Source organism: Aythya ferina (genome assembly GCF_964211825.1).
Source record: "Aythya ferina genome assembly, chromosome: 2".
In the NCBI taxonomy this organism is placed as follows: Eukaryota; Metazoa; Chordata; class Aves; order Anseriformes; family Anatidae; genus Aythya; species Aythya ferina.
Genome location: NC_140297.1, coordinates 132,950,845 through 132,964,998, shown reverse-complemented (window position 1 = coordinate 132,964,998; position 14,154 = coordinate 132,950,845). Strand labels below are relative to the sequence as shown.

At 35.7% G+C, this 14,154-nt stretch overlaps 1 long non-coding RNA gene across 1 annotated transcript in view; it reads left to right on the top strand.

Annotated features, from left to right (window-relative positions):
- The window catches only part of LOC311431975, a 37,269-nt gene extending 25,349 nt beyond the window's left edge, over positions 1 to 11,920 (top strand). The window contains exon 5 of the long non-coding RNA XR_014689747.1: positions 10,959 to 11,920. This is a non-coding gene — a long non-coding RNA (uncharacterized lncRNA). The remainder of the gene's footprint in view (positions 1 to 10,958) is intronic.
- The last annotated feature ends 2,234 nt before the right edge of the window (positions 11,921 to 14,154 follow it).

Below are 14,154 nucleotides of genomic sequence, written 5' to 3'. Positions count from 1 at the left end.
GTTTTATAAGCTTACAGGTGAAGCTATTTTGCATCACTGCCAACCACCAGCCAGTTAGTTGGTCTGGACTGGTAGTAGAGTATTTTTAAATTGAACATAGGTCATTTATTGCAATATTGAACCCAAATCTTTTCAGACTCCCACAAAATTTTTTGGAGGTGTTATTTTAACATAAGGTAAATAGCATTTGATGACACACTGATGTGTAAAGGTAGTGCCTACACAATGTATCTTGATACATTCAAAACAGAAGTGTTCCTTGCAGTTATGAAGCACAATGGGGAGATTCATAACTAGTGGTTGTTTTAAGAAAGATCTCTTTATAGGATTCTATTTTTTTTAAAGAAATATAATGATTTGTTTAAAAAATAATAATAATAATTAATTAAACACCTTTGTTATGCAGGTGTTAGCTACTTGAAATTAACAAGGAAATATTCATAAACATTCATATTTTGCTAGCTCATTTGACTTGATTTTTTGTTATTAAAATTTTTACTGGCAGGATTCTGCACTGAGAAGTTGTAGAAGGGCAACATGAGAAGTACTATAAGATATGGGCACAACAAAAACATTCAAAAGGGAGATATAAATATATTAATGCACAGCATTTAAAAACATACTACATACTCATGAGCAAGAACTTGCACTGATTTTTGTTCCTCAGTTAAAACCTTCCCCTTCTCAAAGTGGGAAGTGGAAATAATATAATTGGGTTTAGATGATCAATCATAAGCAAACAGGAGAAAGAGATAGCAAGTCAGTTTATCATTTATCCAAGGTATTTGGCAAATACTTATGAATATCTGCTATTTACAGAGAAATCAAGGTCTGCTTATGACTAGCATGTGAACAGAAAAGAAAGTTTGTCAATATATTCATAATCAGACCTGTCATTTTTTATACCTACTTGTTCTATAATTTCCTGTAAACTGCAGTCATGTGTAACACACAATTTGCTGAAAATACTGCTGACCATTAGATCTTAGAAGAATATGTCACACAGTCTAATGAAGCATAAAATAACTTTTTCTACTGTTGTGTAGAGAAAAACATGACATAGAAAGATTAGAAAAGAAGAAACATGAAAATCCAAACCTCAAGCAACAAATTTTTGTTCTATTGTGGTGTAGGGAGAAGCATTAAAAAGAAAAACAAACAGCTAAACCCTAAACAATCTTTTGAACACAATTATTATAAACTATTGAAAAAGCTGAGTTTCAGAGAAAGTCCAAAAAACTTCTGGCAATATATAAGGTACAACAGAGCAAAGACAACTCACTGAATGTGTCTTTCTATTAAGCCTATGTACACATACTACTAAATGCATAAGTACTATTTATATGTATTTTATGAGGAATCATGGCACCATTAGGCATTGGAATGGGCTGCCCAGGGAAGTGGTGGAGTCACCATCCCTGGAGGTCTTTAAAAGACATTTAGTGATACGGTTTAGTGGAGGACTTGTTGTTGAGGGGTTTTTGAAAGAGCAAGGATCCCATGGCTTGCTGCAGCTGAGCAAACCAAGCTACCAGGATGACTATGAAAAGTTCCCATGACAGTGTTCCCACATCGCCCAATTGAGGAATTTAGAGAAATATTGTTGCCAGTAGCTGGCTTCAAGGACAAGGTCTACGTGACTGCTAATCACAAGGGGGTTGTTTTCTTGCAGGTGGGGTTGTTTTCTTGTAATTGTTTGTCTGAGTGCTTTTGACCAGTAATCTTGTGTGAGACATTGTCCGCCCTGTTGTCAACGGAAGGAAGACACAGACGCTCAATATGAGTGAACAATGAACTTCAACCTTAATGGATAGCTCAGTCGCCTTTTATCTAGTTCGAATATAATCAACTCATACATATTGCAAAAACTAAGCTGAGGATTGGCTAACATTTCCCGCTCTTTTCAGGTAGTTCCTCCTTCTTTTAGCCACTGTCCCGCCTTAGGGACTTTCCCCATCGCTCAAGGGCATCGTGTCCTTGAGCCTGATTGGCTCTCAGCCAGCTGCGTACGTGCCAGACTCATGTGAGTTGAGTATGGTACTTCACTAGCCCATTGCCTCTTAACTGCCCAACATCCACGTGTCTTATTTCACTTAACCATTCCTCCACACCGCCCCTGTTAAGGTCACTATAAAAGTCAGGCTATTCGGGTAATAAAATGGAGCATGATCTGACCGTACTGGTGTGTGTTGTGTTTTTGGCCGTTCTTCCTGCAACAACTTGTTAGTGTTAGGTCAGAGGTTGGACTTGATGATCTTGAGGTCTCTTCCAACCTAGACAATTCTGTGATTCTGTGAGTGTATTCTTTCAGTAAACCTCAAGATCCTCCAGCTTTTTCGTAATGGTCACAGCAAATGTTCAGTACATTATCAAACCTAATCCTCAAACAGACTTCAGATTACTACCAAGAAATTGAATAAATGAGGAATGCCTATGATATTTTCCTAGAGAAACCACAGCTTCTGTGAACACTTGTTCTTTTAACAACTACATTCCCTAATTTACAGGTATGCAACACACCATTAGTTTCCTTTTATCAATTACATCAAAGACCATGTGAGTAGTTTTATCTAGTGAAGAGCAGTTTTTTAGCATATACATTGAAGATCATGTTGTGCAAAACAACAATCTCACAGCTTCAGTGAACTTTGCAAATAGGCTTAGGCAGCGTTCAGTTAAAATTTCAGATGGTTTGCCACCCTCTGTCAGTTCATCTCATTTTGTTTGTCCTAATGATCCTTGTTGCACTGTGTGATTTTGACAACATTCTCGAGAAATTAAAGTGTCAACTACAAGCCCATAAATGCAGGAAGAAATGTTTACTCCAGTTCTTCTATTCCTATAACCGTGTGCCTTGTGGACATAATTAGAGGAACAAAACGTGTCTTAATAAATATTCTGTAGCAGGATATGGTAAGCATGGTGATAAAATACATTTGTTGTCAATAGGCAAGAACTGACACTCTCATTTGAAGAAACAACATTATCTCTATAAATATGAACATTCTTCTTTCTTACTATATTTGAAGTAGTCTCTAAATAATTTGAGTTTCTAATGTTCCTGATTTGAAATCAGAAGGAAGAATATTTACCTACTCTGAAGCAAAATTCATGTTAATGTCATTATGCTTTGAACACTGCCATTTATCACTAGGTTTCTGGTAATGTAGTTTGAAAAGATTAAGACATGAATGACTTCGAGCAATCTGATCTAGTGGGGAGGTGTCCCTGCCCATGGCAGGGAGTATGGAACTAAATGATCTTTAAGGTCTCTTCCCACTATTATCAAGGCCAGCCTAGATAATTCCTACTCTGAAAGCAGTAGGGCTTTGCCTATTCTCAGAGAAAGCAGAGATGAAGGTGTCTGCCAACTCTCATTGTATTCTAAAGAAAGTATTTTTTTTATTTCATTTGAATGTAGAAAAGAAACACTTCTTGTACCTGCAGTACATCTTTTTCAATTACAACAACAAATATTCATGAAACTTGAAATGTAGAACTGATAATAAAGAGAATGATACAACACAACAGCTAATGACTGGACACCTTATGCGATACAAAATCTGTAGGCAGAACACTATTCATCACTATCAGATAGTTTGGTCCAAAATTTCTATTAATTTATAATTTAATTCACTTAGTTATTTTGAAATTTTCTGACAGAAAGCTTTTCCTGAAGATTATATTTAATAGTCTGAAAAAATTCATATGATTTTCTCTGCTACACGTGTGCTATATATGATACAATTCAGTATTTGAACACAACAGTATCCCTATGTCTGTACAAAGTTTAAGTGAAACTGTATAACTTTCCACTCAAAAGTTTCTCAAACCATTTAGTACCTTAGAAATAAATATACTATGGTCTAGAGCTAGCTGAATAATGAAAAAAAAAGTTATTCATGGGTAATTATGCTATGAGAAATAGCCAAATTTACAATGGGTTTTATTCACAATAGATTATTTGACCATTCACTGGGGACTGCTGTGAATCAAATTTTCTAAGCAGTCAGACTATTTCCTATATGAAATGCACATCTCAATGCTATTAAATGAAATTAAGCATTTCTACAATATTATTCATGGTTCACTGTAGCCAAAGAAATACCTTATGCTGTGCAGCAGTTTTATAGTGATATAAAATACTTTGAACACCTTTAAAACTATCAGACTGTTGTCTTGGGATTTGTCTGCAGTTAAATACTCTCTTTTCTGCATCACCATTTCTGCATCATTTCAATATTTGTATTTTACAACACCTGTGTGGTGGCAGTCAATACACCGGCTTCATGAATAAATCATTTATTTACAGGCTTTCCTCTGATTAAATGCCTATGCATGCTGAAGGGTTTATTGTATTTCAGGTATTGTATTTCAGTAGCATATAATGTATTTTCTTATTATTTACCTATATCTTTTAACATGTTATGATATGGAGAGTACTCTGTTTATGGTTAGCAGAGATTGCAGTTAATAAAATATAGGGTGGGTTTTCAAGAGAAGATAAGTGACCTGAAAGAATAAACTTCAAAGTGAGGAGCTCATAGTCCTTCTCTGCTGGAGCTCTCCTGAGGATGTTTGCACTGGGGCAGATGGCTCATCTGCAAAAAGCCACTCTCTGCCCCGTATTAGCTCAAGACGAAAGATGTGGTAACAGTTGTAAACAAAGTTAGAAACTGCATAGGTGTTCTTTGTTGTTGGAAAATTAAATGCATTCATTCTACTAATATGGAATAGTTCCTTGAACTGCAGTGAAATGTACTAAACACAGGGAAAGAAAAAAAAAGTTGTTTGCAGTCTTAAGTACAGGTTAAGCTAGCTGAAGTTTCCTTGGATAGTATAATTAAATGCATATTCTTAAGAATAGCGGCATCAAGGTTTCGAGATCCAAGTAGTCAGCATTAGACAGATTTTTTTATTTTATGATAGAAAAGATTACACCCTAAATTTATGATCATAATTATAAAGCCAATGGAAACCTTTTTGTAATCTCTCATGAATTTTGGAAAAATAAAACAGTTTTTATTATGACTGCACAGATTTCATGTGATATCTGTAGAGAAAAGGACATTAGAAAAGATTACTTGAAAACAAAACAAAACACCTGCATATCAACAAAGAAGAAAGATCATGTTACCGTAAGACAGAAGATTATGTCAAATATTGTCTCCCCTCTCCAAATCTCGGTTCTGTTACTTTTAGTTAACTTTTGCCCTTCATTTCCTAACTCATAAATATAGCCTTCTAAATGAAAACATTTGCTTAATGTCTCTAATTGTCTGCATTTTGATTTTTAGTCTCAGAGTTTGCCACAGAAGAGTTCTTAGCATACTTAGTATCAGATTTTACTTAGAATTTTCTACTTTTCCAAGTTGCTTAAAATATATATATATATTTTTTTTTCTGTCTTTGAAAAGGTCAATGTAATAAAATTTCCTAGACCATTGCTTCTACTTATTTGCCCTTTACCTTTACAGCCAGCATCACCTCCTGCAGCATCAGAACATAGAAAGTATCAAATCTAAATGTGCATAGCTTCCTTTCATTCTCACCAACCAAGGAGTGCTCTAATCTATTTACCATGAATGCAAGATAGACAATTTCTCCACACAGCATCTTAAAATAAAAGCTTGGTAATAAAAATCCATTCTTTTTTTTTTTTTTTTTTTTTCCCTGAAACATCTTTTCTGGTTCATTGCACTTACCGAGACTATGATACAACAGAAGCTATTTGCAGTATTAACACAAATCCCTTCTACTTTACAGCCACCAGATTAATAACCTTCCAGTAGGCTGTGGGAAATCAGGCTCAGCTGTAATTTTTACCAGGAACCTCAAACTGGTGTCTTACAAATTTGTTCTCTGTACCCAAAGCAACTCGAGCCCCATCTCAGAAAATCCTAGACCTCAGGGTACTCTTGTGAGCCCTGGAAGCCTTGGTCCATGTCCTGAAGAAGAGCAGTCTCCCTCTGCTGATGCAAATGAAAAAATAAGCCCACTATGTGTAGAGCATCAAGTTGCTTTGTGTTTTGTGAGTGCTACCTGGGACCTGCTTACCCCTGAAATCTAGCTCTGTCTTCCTGCATCTTGTTTTTGTGTTGTTTTGTTAAACTAATCCTTCTGAAAGCCTGAAATGGAAGCTACAAAAATTGTCATGACAATTAACATCTTAGTCCAGAATGATTTCAATTAGTCAAAAGTATTTTCCTTCTTCTAAGTGCTGCTTTATATTAACTATAATTTTGAAATGTTTTCTTGGACCTGCTGGAGATTTAAAAAAAGAAACCACCTCGCTATTTTCATAGATTTATCAAAGCTTAGATGTTTTAATTTTATCTCAAAGCAAAAATATGCAGGTTGAAATCCAGCATCTAATTTCTCTTAACTTGTGAAGAGAAACTTATTGCTGAATGCAGCAGTGGTTTTATGGTTATCCACTAATGAGAAAAATAAATGTTAAAATGTAGCTTAATCTAATTCATTTTTTTTTTGGCTTTTCTAGAAGAAAGCTATCAGTGCAATTCCTGGGAAGAAAAAAAAAATCTTGTTATCACAGGAAATTAAAGCCCACTGATATATGTGTTGTCGTTTTCCTGGTTTAGACATTCATGTATGTCTGATTCATTTGACTACAGTACCTCAGTGCTGTTCATCCATATTTGAAGATAAATTAGAGAATAAATTAACTATAGTTTTATAGGGAAATAAATAATATCTGCCACTGTTTGCCAAAACTAATTAGGGAGGCAAGGGTACTTGGTACAAGGAACTGAATCAAATGCATCTTGGAGTGTTTTCTTACTGGCCCCCAAAGGTATCTTGTAATAATTAAGGTAACAAGTGGGTAGGAGAGTAGGACAGCTGGGTGTCACCATTTCACCAGGGGTCAGCATTGTTTAATTTGTAGTGAAGTCTTACTTATTTCTCCTACATTTCATTCTGAATATGATTTGTAATCTCTCTGGGGAAAATACAGATGTCAAAAATTTCAGAAGAATGTGATTGTGGGTTTGCTTCATAGCAGGATCTGTTATTTTAAACTATTTATGAGACTATTCAGTGAAGGTAGGAAGTATCCCTGTGCATGGCGTTATGGACAGCTGCTAGAGATCTCTTCTATAAAATTGGTTCTTGCTGTTACTTGTGTAATTTGTGAAAAAAAAAGAGAGACTCACAAACCTCAGAATATCCCTCCAGGTCATGTAAATAAGACTGTATGATCATGTGACTTTTAAAGAGTGAGCAGCCAATAAGATAGAACAGCTAATCCACTGAACAGCACATAGGCTTACATTTGATATTTTAAGCTGTTCTCTGAAGAATGGCATCAAACACCATATTCAAAACAAAACAAAATGAACCAGCAGCCTATTTATGGCTATTTTACTGAAAAGTGTAACTTGTAGCTTGGCTTAATTTGCTCTCTCCCTGCTACACTGGTGAAAAAAAGACTGTGAGTTTTTCCATGTCATGTAAGGACTCTGAAAAAAGCTGGACAGCTTTGCTGTTATGCTAAGCGTAATTTCAAATAATCTGATATTTTAGCTATGCTCGGAGAAGCTAAGAGGGAATTCTCAGACAAATATGTTTGTCTCTGATTCATGATAAACTGCAAGGAGGGAGATCAAAAGATGGCAGGGGTATGAAGGTTTTATACAATGCCCATGATCTGCAAGGGAGAAAATCAACACAAGGAACCATTCCAATCTGTACTGGGTTAAGCTCTTGAATGCATTATTTTGACCTACAATAACTGATTTCACTAACTTTCTTTCTTGTGTGGACTGCCAGAAAAGAGAGAAATCTTGGCTTTGGTATATGTTTCTCAAGCCTTCCACAGAGCTGGTAAGTCAGGCAAACTGAAGAGTATGTGTTGGAACAATTTACTCCTTGCCTAGGGCATTTTCTAGCAAAATTATGATTCTGTGAGTTAAGCTACCTGTAGATGAGTCAAATTACTTGTAGACCTACTTCAGTAGTGGTGTATTCTGCCACTTGACTGGAATCTATCTGCATAGTGGACTGTTTATGAGTGAAAATAGTAACACACTCAGGCTTCACATGCAAAGAATGTTTTAAAATTAAACTCATGAAATTCTTATGTGAAAATGCATGCACTCTTGATAAATCATGGGAGAGGGCTCTGGGAATAAATTCTTCTGAATTACTAGGTATGCACACACTATGTTGAAAGTTTTATTATAATGCATATAATTATAATTTCAACAGAATTATAGATAATTATAGTGAAGTGTTGTTTGTTTTGGTTTTCTTTCTTCAGTAACTTGAGTAATTGTCAGAGGTTTCAGTCTTCATCATTTTATCTGGGGTGTTTCATGCTGGGGGTTCCATGAGGTGAAAGTTGAATTCCTTTACAAAACTGGTGACAGCACCTGCAGATACAAAAGAAAGAAGTAGCAGGATCAGCACTGAAGGGATCAGAATGGCTGTCAAAATAGTACCACAGAGAAAGAAAAGTACCTATGTAAAATTGAATTCTTTTGAAGGTCAGACTGAAAAAGAAAAAGATTTATATGATTTTGATGTTTTAAAGACCAAAACCACAGAATTTGAGAATGCTGAATCATTACATTTGAAACCTGACCTTTTGAGTAGCTGCCTTGGACTACTTTACTCATAGAGATTTGTGAATGTGCATGAACCTAGTTAGAAACTGTCTTACCAAGTTTCTTGTTAACTGCAAGACATTTAATAATGTGAGAAATTACATGTGAAAACTGTCAGTGTCTTGAGTGCACACTAACCAGGGACCTAGTTTTGTAAAACTCTTGTGTATGTAATTCAGCCTGGCATTCCTGATGTCATAGTGACTACTCAGTGTAATGGTACAGAACTAGAGATGGGCCCATGAATAGTGTATAGGCTGTTGGCTTGGGGTACAGCAGACCAGGGTTGTTTCCTACAGAAAACTGCCAGATTGCAAAGTAATGAATACATATGACTTTAGAGTATTAAGCAGAATAATGTATAGTTACCAATCTATATTTGACTAATCAATGTTCCTAATCAATTTTAAATTAATTAGGTTGGTGCAATATTTTCTGTCAAAACTGGTATTATGATTTCTACCCTCCTATTATGCTGAAGAAAGTGGGATTACTTTATGATCACAGACATTTTCAGAGCAAGTGTTATTATAAGTTTCCTTAAAAGGTAGTAGCCTCTTTCAGAGAGTCTCAAGTAAATCCCAAAATAAGAGAATCCAGACAGGTAATGTGATCTTTTATTTGTTCTCTCTCTTGTAATGCTCCTTCTCTTCAAACAGTGAGATTTAACTTCAAATAGTGAGAGATTTAACACTGGAAAAGGATAAAATTATAAAAAGTAGTGTTTTTCATTATTATGGAGGCAGTGACATATAGTATAAACACAAAGCATAAAAATCAGAGAATAATAGGCGCATTCACTTTTTGCCTAAAGTCTTACTGCAACTACCTTCCTCTCAGCTTTACTGGCCTAATGATCCATAAATTCTGCTGCTTCTCCTGGTACTGTAAAAATATGAGTATTGCCTTAAAAACTAATTGGAAGCCTTGCAGGATAAAGCCTGATATAATCGTATTTTAAATCTCTTGGCCACAGATGAAATTATGGAGGATTTAGAGAAAGAAGAATTATAAAGGACCTTTTTTCTTTTGAAGTACACTGCTGAATAAGCCCATATCCCTCTATCTCTTTAGTTAAATATTCAAATTGGTGGCCCTTGAGAAGATTGCTTTATGAATCAGGACCTTAGTTTCCTGATAAAGTATATTATTTATGTCATAGGCCATTTGCTTGTATACAATTTCAAGTTTACTGACTTCAGCTGATGTAAATCAACATACATCTTGATTCCAGTAATTCCAGGTTACTCACACACCTGTTAGGGGCATTCTGTTTATGTTTCCAATGTATGGCTCTGTTATGTTAGAGTGAAAAAGACAATTTTTACTGATTCTATTTGAATCCCTGCTAAGGTTCCATAAAATTCAAGAGCCTCTGTCAACCTCTTGAACTGTCTAAGAAGAAAATTAGGAGCATGATTTATTGCTAAGGTTTTCAGTGTTATGTGTACTTGTAACATCTAAAATAGACAGGAAAAGCTCATCCCAGTTAATGGGCAATCCCCAAATTAAGGGATAAATTTCTCTCTGAGGAAGACTATCTATTGATAGATGTCTGCATTCTTATTCTAAACCATAAGCATGAAAATTAAACTTAGAAAACACACTACTGATCTTTATTTTCTTCCATAAAAGGTTGATAATGCTAGTGATATTTAAACTGTAAAGAAAAACTATGGAAAGATTTCAGTAACTTCACTTATTAAGTTCAGTAACTTACATTATAAAGTGGATAAGATTTCAAAGAGAACCTATTTTACAAAATGAATGCTAGCCCACAAAATTAATTATTTCAATTAGGAAAGTAAAAAAAAAAAAAAAAAGTTAGTAGGGTCCCTTCAAAAGATTAGAGGGTTATAGCAGAGAAATTAGAAATATGTTTCAAAGCACAAACCAACCACTGGCAGGTGTCTCCATCAGGAGATTAGGAGATTATTCCAGAACTGTTTACTTTGATGTTTCTTGTGGCTGCCTTTGAAAGACTGAAAGCTGTGTCCAGTGGCAGACAGAGGTTACCACATGGATCACCTAAGGACGACTCTTTTCCTAAGAATATATCTACTTGCTCTGATCCCTTTGAGGAAGAACTGTGTTACTTTGTCACAAGATTTATATCTGTGAGAGCAGAGAAACTATTTCACAGCAGCGAATATACACAGTTTATTTTCTCCACTAAACCATAAAACCATATTAAAAATAAAAACTGCACACTCAAAGGTACGATTCACCTCAAAACAGATAGAAAAAGCTCTTCTGCTGGGGGATCTCTGAAATCTAAAGAGACATGTTCCCTCAGTAGGATATCAGCTCATTAGCTTTCCCTCTCTGCAGGCACAGCTGGATTAGCATTGCTGCTCCAAAAAGGAGGTACTACCCATTTGATTCTCTCTCTTCCTCTACAAGATCAGACTTACACTGGAGAATTTCAACTAGATTTCTTCCTACACACCTCCTTCTTCTGTGTTCTTCACAGCTGGAAGAGGATTCTGCTTCACAAATAATTAAAGAGAAGAACTATTGTAGATCATGGATTTTAAGTGTATAGGTAACTAAGTCAGCTAGTACGACTTCCCATACTGCACAAACCAGGAAATTTTATCCACATTGCATAGAGGTGTTCCTGGGGACTCGAGTGCAGACTGAGAAGCAAACCCAAAGACAGAGTTCTCTGCTACATCTTGCTTTCCTTCTGTTCCTCAAAACAAGCAAAAAAAAAATCCTCACTGAGAAATGAGCAGGTCTTGCTCAAGGATAACTGATGACCAAATTCAGTCTGCCCTTCAGATAACAGTGTTGACCATACAAAGAAACATATAAATAACACAATCCCTGGGATCTACAAGGGAGTCTGCTAAGGCAGGAGCCACCCCAATCGCAGGAAGGAAGATACCGGAAAGACAACGCAGTAACAGCAGGAGAGGGACATTTACTCAGCAGACTGGAAGCCTGGGACTTCTGGCAGTAGGAAGAAGGCTTTATTTTAACCTGCAGCTATTTAACCTAAAATTTAGTTGCCCTAGCAACAAAGGAGAAACATGTTGTGTTGGGGAAATGCTGAGCTACATATCTTAGCTTTTACAATTAGGATCAGTGCTACAAAGAGATGAGTGCAGGTGGAAGAGAGATTGCATAAACAGGTGTTGATGAAATGATCTGTTCAGCATGGACAGGATGGCAAGCAAAGGAGGGCTAATTGTACTTCCTGTTAGGGACACCCTTGAATGTTGAAAAGTTCCAGTAAGAACCCAGAAGCAGGGGGTGAATAAATTAAATAAAACTGATCAGGAATCCAATGCCTGTTTTTACAAGACTGAGCATTATGATTGAACTGTATCTGTAGTCTTCTGATACTTATTTTATACTGTATTTGCTTTATTAGAAAACAGATGTAAGGGTATCCAGCATTAAATGGCATCACGGTAGCAAAGGAAATTTGGAATACAGTTAAGGCTGTCCTTCAAAAGCATTCCTTCTGGGAACAGGCGTGTTGTCCTACAGCAGTAAAACAGCTGCTATTTATGCTATATTCTCTCCTTTTTGAGGTGGGTAAGAAGAAATGGAATTTAGGTTCTACAAATATGTTTGTAGATAGTAATTTGCTATTGGTGGAAGAAACAGACACATATGATTAGTCTTGCAAAGTCAAGGCCAGAACAATTCTTTCCCCTTATTGTCTCTTGGACTCGGTCTATACCCAGATGATTGCAAGTGAAAGAAAAACAACCCTTTCATTTCAGATGGATTCAAACATTTTTTCATTTTCCTTTTTAAAAAGTATATCTTTAGTGTGATGTGACACTCTACTCATATCTCCCACAGACAAACTGAAACACCAGTTTTTATAGTAGAAGCTTCTCTTCAATCACTATCTCTTTCTTCCTGTGGGATCTGTAAGGACAGTGCCAAGTAATAGAACTGATATATCTAAAGGTCTGTCTCAAAGCCAAGACTGAAAATGAATTCAACAAAAATCTGTCTGTGTAACATCTGAAACAATGCCATAGATAAAAATACATTAAATATGCAGCCGTTCAACCAGCATGCCAAGCAAGATTATAATGGTAGTGTAATATTGGCAGTATTTTTCTCAATGCACAGACTGGAAGTGATTTGCTAACTGGTGGGAGATCTGCACACACATTTTTTCAGACTGAAGACTACATTGCACAACAAAGTAGACTGAAAACCTCCCAAGGTACCATTACTGTATTTCAGCTATCATGTCAGTTCTACATTTCTGCCAGCCCATTGCTTGGCCCTTCTTTCACAAAGATCAGCTCTCAATAATTCCCTGGGTGTACACTTAGATTAGAGATTTCATGAAAACCAAATGGATTTCATTTCAAAAATTTATTAAAGACTAGTAATTTACTCTCATCCCCTTCCTCCTCTTCAATTACCTTTTTTTTTTTTTCTTTTTTTTCTTTTCTTTTTTTTTTTTTTCCCCCAAGTCATAAATTTCATTAAAGCTGTATATTTTTTGTTCTGTTTTATATCCTAATACAGAGAAATCTGGGGCTGATGTGTCTGAAGAGAATATTGTTTTCATGATGTATTGTTATCTTGTACCACTGAAAAGCAAGTACTATGACCAGATAATGCAAAACGAGTAAATTAATCTGTTCTTCAGTGTATTCTATAAATACCTCTGTCAGAGGAGAATGCATTCCCATTGAGCCAAAGATTTTAATAAGAAATCTTCACTGTTTTGAGAGAAACAAAAAGCAGTACAAGCAGGGCAGTGGATTTAAATGAAAGTGAGTGTCTTCTCAAGGTCAAGAGTTGTGATATTAATAATAAGGTAGTAATTGTTCAACAAGACAGTTAATTTTAAAATATAACTAAATACCTATCTTTTTAAATAATCACACTTTCATTTTTGTCTTCTTCATTATGAGTTTTTTCAAAATCCTAAACAAATGTTATAGAGGACTATTAATTATATTGAAAAGATCATATTACTTTGTGATATTGTATGCTTTTGCTACACAAAGTTAGTCTTACTATTCTGTTCAGAGTTTAAAATGCTTCATTATTTGCAGCTTCTGAAAGTGACATGACAATATTCCTAGAATTATTTCTCAATAGCATGTGCAATTGTTAGAAATTGATAGCTGTGCTGGTTTCAGGTACCAGACATCATTTACTGTCCACTCATTGTAGTGATCCAGTGTCACTATAAAACTTTTGCAAAGTCTAGTAACTTATCCTCATTTCTAATTAGTTTATGAACTTCTCCACCTCCCCTCCAGCTTATGAATTGTTTTCTCTGTCAATGTCTTTTCAAAGATCTCGTCATATCTGAACAGGTAGCTTGCCCACTCACAGCAATGATACCTCTACCTGAGCAACAGGAGAAGCTGAAACTGCAGAAAACTTTTCCTGAACCATCCAGGACTGGTTAATGGCTTTAAGTTGCACCAGGGGAGGTTTAGGTTGGAAATGAGGAGACATTTCTTCTCAGAAATAGCAGTCAGGCATTGGAAAGGGTTGCCCAGGGAAGTGGTGGAGTTACCATCCCTGGGAG